General features: G+C 48.0%; 1 long non-coding RNA gene across 1 annotated transcript; it reads left to right on the top strand.

Annotated features, from left to right (window-relative positions):
* The first annotated feature begins 1,020 nt into the window (after positions 1-1,020).
* Positions 1,021-3,510, top strand: LOC114638880. Its single transcript, XR_003713935.1, has 3 exons — positions 1,021-1,321; positions 1,894-2,012; positions 3,120-3,510. It is a non-coding gene; the product is annotated as an uncharacterized LOC114638880 (long non-coding RNA).
* The last annotated feature ends 2,042 nt before the right edge of the window (positions 3,511-5,552 follow it).

Genomic DNA, 5,552 nt, shown 5'->3' with positions numbered 1-5,552 from the left:
TTCCAGATGGAAGCCAGGATTAAGCCACCATCTTCTCAGGAGTGTATACACATCCATGCACATACACATGCATATACTCTTCCCAAAATGACCTTCACCCTCAAAGGGTGGGAGGCAGTGTATGACAAGAGGCACAACACAAACCAGTGGAATCTGACCAAGTGGCCTCTGGCTCCAGGCAAGTTAATTTCTAATAATATTCCATGCCTTGGTGTCTTAGTTCTTTCTCTATCACTGTGAAGAGACAGCATAACCAAGGCTTGTTACAGAAGAATTTAATTGGAGGGTTGATTACAGTTTCAGAGGGTGAGTCCACAACCACAGTAGTGAGGATCATGGCAGTAGGCAGGCAGCTCTGGCACAGGACCAGTAACTGAGGGCTCAGCATGATCTTATGAAACCTCGAAGCCCAACCCCAGTGACACACCTCCTCCAACAAGGCCACACATCCCTCCCTCCCCTCCCCCCTTCCTCTTTCTGTCTTCAGACACACCAGAAAAGGGCATCAGATCCCATTACAGACGATTGTGAGCAGCCATGTAGTTGCTGGGAATTGAACTCAGGACCTCTGGAAGAGCAGTCAGTGTTCTTAACCACTGTGCCATCTCTCCAGCCCCAAGGCCACATCTCTTAATCCTTCTCAAACCTAGTTTTCCTAACCTGGGGCCAAGCGTTCAAACATGAACCCCTATGGGCCATTCTCGTTCAGCCCACCACACTCAACCTCATCATCGATAATATGGGGACGATATCAAATACATTATAAGGTGGTTCTGGCAAGTTGTGGCCTGAACCAATGCCCACTGGGCACCTGTTTCTGTTAGTAAAGTTGGTGGGACACAGCCACATCCTTTTGTGGTCTCTGGCTGCTTTCATGCCACTAAAGCAATGCTGAACAGTTGTGACAGAAATCTTTGGCCCACAAGACCTCAAATATTTGAATCTGATTCTTCCAAAAAGTTTGCCAGTCTGTGCTCCAAAGAGCAAGTGTGACGACACACCCACACCACGCAAGCACTCAGCAGCAATCACTGTAATCCACCTCAGAAAAACTCACCAGCTCTCCTGTCTCTTCACTGCTGCTGCTGCTTGCCCCGCTTGGGGGCTGCCTGGCTCAACTCCAGGGCCTGCCCTTCCATGAAATCACTCTTCGTTTCCGGATCCAACCCTCGAGTTCCCACTACCAGATGTAAGCAACCGCCATATCTTGCCCAGTTTCTGGCACGTGGCAGGAGGCCATTATGTGCCTGCTGGGTCAAGCTGAAGGGAATGAGAACGAGTGCGATTGATTACCCATGAAAACCAAGGATGTGGGCTCTTGGTGAGTCTTCAAACCAGAATTTCAAACCAGAGGAAAGGTGGGGGTAGGGTGGAGGTGGGGGCCGGGGCTAGAGCAATGGCTCAGGGATTAAGAGCACTGGCTGCTCTTCCAGAGGATGGGATAGGGTTGTAGGGGGGCATTCAATTCCCAGCATCTACATAGTGATATTACAACTGCCACTCAACTCCAATTTCAGGGACTCCAACCTCCTCTTCTGGCCTCTGCAGGTACTGCATGCAAATGGTGCACACATATACCTGCAGCGAAACACACAGGCATTTTTTAAAAATGTCTTTTAAAGGAGAGTGGGAATAGTGGTTATTCTTGTCAACTTGACTATCTCTGGAATTAACTAAAACCCAAGTGACAGGGTACACCTGTGAGGGATTTTTCTAGACTGAATCTCTTGAAGTGGGAAGTCTGGCCTAAATCCAGATCTTTGATCCACCTTTAATCTGGGTCACACCTCCTGGTGGCAGCCTATACAAAGGACATGGAAGAAGGAAGGGCTCGCTCTTTGCCTGCTTGCCCTCACTCTCGTTGACAAGTTCATTCCCTCACTGGCATTACAGTCCTACGGTATACTGAAGACTGGCTGAGACATCCAGCCTTGTGGACGGAATGATGACTGAGTTCTTGGACTTTCCACTGGAGACAGACAGCCCTTATTGGAATAGTTGGACCATATCATGTAAGCCACTCTAATAAATGCCATTATGTATGTATGTATGTTTGTATGTATGTATGTATGTACAGGCTAATAGATTCGTTCTATCAGTTACCTTTCTCTAGAGAACCCTGACTAATACAGCAAAGAAATTAATTATCCCACTCAAGTATAATCATTAAGGCCATCTAACATGGATCCTTGATAATTGGGAATTTCCCTTCCTCTCCCATTCCCAGCTCTTGACTTAAAAGATATAAACCACACAAAACCATTCAGGTTTATTTTTAAAGTCAGGGCCACAGGCCATGGTAAGTGTAGCCATAAACTCAATCTCGTATCCTTTCTGTGATGTTTTGGTCAATCACATAAGTTAACACAGGCTTCCAAGGAACACTGTGCTGGCTGGCTACTTCTTATGGCAACTTGACACAGATGGAGTCATCCGAGAAGAGGGGACCTCAACTGAGAAAATGCATCTATAGGATCTGGCTGTAGACAGCCAAGCCTGCAGAGACTTTTCTTAACTAGTGATTGAAGTGGGAGGACCCAGTCCACTGGGGATGGGGACATCCTGGGGTGGTGGTCCTGGGTTCTATAAGAAAGCAGGTTGAGCAAGCCATGGGAAGCAAGCCAGTAAACAGCACCTTTTCTGTCTTGTTTGAATTCCTGCCCTAACTTCCTTCAACAGTGAACAGTGATATGGAAGCAGAAGCAAAATAAATCCTTTCCTCCCCAAATTGCTCTTGGTCATAGTATTTCATCATGGCAGTAGAGATGCTAACTATTCACTGGAGACCTATTCCTTAGGTTCAGCAGCTCTGCAACAAGTTTTCAAGCCAGGGTGAAAGCCAGAGACTTTGGGTAGCCAAAAGCATGTCTCCAAGGCTCTCATTACCCCAAATTATGGGACTTGGGAGCCACTGCTTTTTGCAGACACATAATGATCCTAGTTTCACCCCAAGAGGGAACCTATGAATTTTCAACAACACAGTTTTAGTGGGAAAGGAAGAACAAAATCCTCAGTTGGATTTCAAATCCTCAAACTAGTTCAAGGTAAAAAGGTCTCAGGACAGTTTCACATTGGTGCCCAAGCAGGCGTCCCTAACCTTGATTTCCCTGTACCCACAGCCTCTGTGCTGCCCAGGTGATGCTCCTAGAGAAGCTGCTGTCAAATAAAATAAGAAGGGGAAGAAAAAAGGGAAGGAGAGGGAGAAGGCCCAAGCAGCGAAAGGGGCTTTCTACAGACCCTGGCAGGATTCCAGAGCGCCAAGTTTGCTTGCCTCTCACTCCACAACAGTCTCTGTCATTGGAGTTGAAGCCCAAAGCGGAGACTTGTGACAAGTGGTGGAAGTAAAGGATCTGATTACCAGATGATGCTGGCACCGTGCTGATCAAGGGGGAAAACTGATGTCTCCAAGTCTGGACCTCAGTTAGTGAGGCTGTTCTGTAGTGAGGAATCACACCACAGGAAAAACCGCACCAGCAGAACGAGACTGGCTAGAAAGCAGGCCAGAAACACAGGCGGGCGCTTCAGACAGAAGGCAGGGTACCAAGAGGGCCATTCCTGGGAAACTAGGGTGAGAGGCGTCTCGGAAGGAGACTGGTGATCAGAGCAAAGCAGTCATTTGGCATCAGCAGCTGTTTCCCGTGTTCGTAGTAAAGGATGCTACTGTCTAACACTGAGCCAAGACTTTGGTCATGCCATCAAGATAACATCCCTCCTTTACCTGAGCGTTGTGCAGTCAGATGTCTTCACTCTGATTACCCAGTGCTACAAAAGTGATACTGTAGCCGCAGATCCAGTGTTCTCACTGGGTCTTTTGTTTGTTTGTTTACTATAGCAAGGTTAGTGTTTCTAAATGGATGCCAGCTTGTTACCTGGCATGAGGGTCACACGTTCTGCCTCACCAGCCAAACAGAGAAGAGAGGCCCAGCACAGAGAAGGAAAATCTTCTGTGTGGGGCTGCACAGCACAGTGGGGCTGAGTCAGAACACAAGCTCTGCTCCCACCGTTGTCTGTTAGCGTCCACTTCCGCCCAGAGCACTCCAGTGCCTAACTGGAGGGCACTGACCCTCCCTCCACTCCCACAATAGACATGTGGTCCATCACTCTAGCCTCATAAAGGCAAGGTTTGCAGCCTCAGGTATACATGCGGATTAGGCTGAAATACATTTAGCCTTCCCAGTTGTGGGTCGCTTGATGTATCTCATCCCACCTTGGGCCTCAGTGTCCCTGATGGTGCAGCTGCCATGCAGGTGCCTTAGACACAAGATGAGATCACATATGTAGCCAGCTAACACAGTGTCGGTTTCTGGCACAGCATATTAAATTCAAAGCTGTTATTAATATTCAAGTTAAACACCAAGTTTTAGAGAAAATGTCATTCCTGGTGGCAGAAAGAGGCCACTCTCTTCAGAACCTCACATTTTTAGCTATTTAATTGGCAATCTTTCTAAACACATTACATTGAGAACTGGAACGCAGCCTGCTTTTAATTGCCACAACTTCCCTTTTCTTGGCCACCCAGAGGCAGCACTCTGAACACAGGGCCGCTGTGATGTACTCAAGGATGCTCCTAGGGCCCGCTCAAAAGACTGACAGTCTTTGAACATCGTGTATCGCTTGCAGCCTGGTAAGCAGAAGCATCCTAGCAGTGAGGAGGCAGAAGCAAGAAGACAATTTGAGGCTAGCCTGAGCTACATAGTAGCCTATCTCAAAAAAGAACGACAATTGTTCAATGTCTTGACAAGAGGGGCCTCAAGGAAAACACAGAGATGGGGAGACCCTGTGACCATTTGTGCCAATTTCGAGTGAGAAAGACTTGGCTCCTTTAGCAATGGGACCCCACTAAAAAGCTGGGCTGCAGAAACACTGAGATTGTCACTGGCTTCTCTGTAGCTATCCCCCACCCCGACTTGAGTACAGGTGTACCCAACTGCCAGACGCTGCTCCTGGGGTACACTTTGAATAGAGCCATCATGTAGCATGGACAAGGATCCCTGTCTGGACTCAGAAGGCAGTAGGTACAGGGGGCCACCCATTGGTTCCCTCCCTTCTCATCTGCAGTAATCTTGCTTACATCATCACCAAACAGATGTACTTCCCAACACCCACTGCCCTGCAAGACTCACTTCTAAAGGCACCTGCCGGCAGACACACAGGGGAGCCACTGGAGTGGCTTGGCAGTTCCTTAACGTCAACTTTAGTTTTCCCCCCAAAGCTGGGCTTCATCCAAGTAGGAAAGTGCTGCACCTGTGCCTCGGTACATTCAGCAAACACTTCCTGAACACCTCACCTGTGCTGAACGATGCTCTGACTGCTGTATGCAATGTTAATTGAATACATTTTCTGGAGCCAGGACAACCGGGTTTCAAACATGCCTCAACCACTTCCTAGCCAGGTGAACCTCCAAGGCGTAGTTAAACTAACCGAGCCTCAGTTTTCTTATCTACAAAATGGGTTGACTCCCTATTTGGATTCCTGTGAGATCATAAGCACATCTACTGGTTCCTGGTATAGGCTGGCTGTGCTCTCTGTGAGCAGGAAGGGCATAGATGACA

Source organism: Grammomys surdaster, unplaced genomic scaffold (genome assembly GCF_004785775.1).
Source record: "Grammomys surdaster isolate TR1022 unplaced genomic scaffold, NIH_TR_1.0 125635, whole genome shotgun sequence".
Lineage (NCBI taxonomy): Eukaryota > Metazoa > Chordata > Mammalia > Rodentia > Muridae > Grammomys > Grammomys surdaster.
This window is presented reverse-complemented; position numbering and strand designations above follow the sequence as displayed.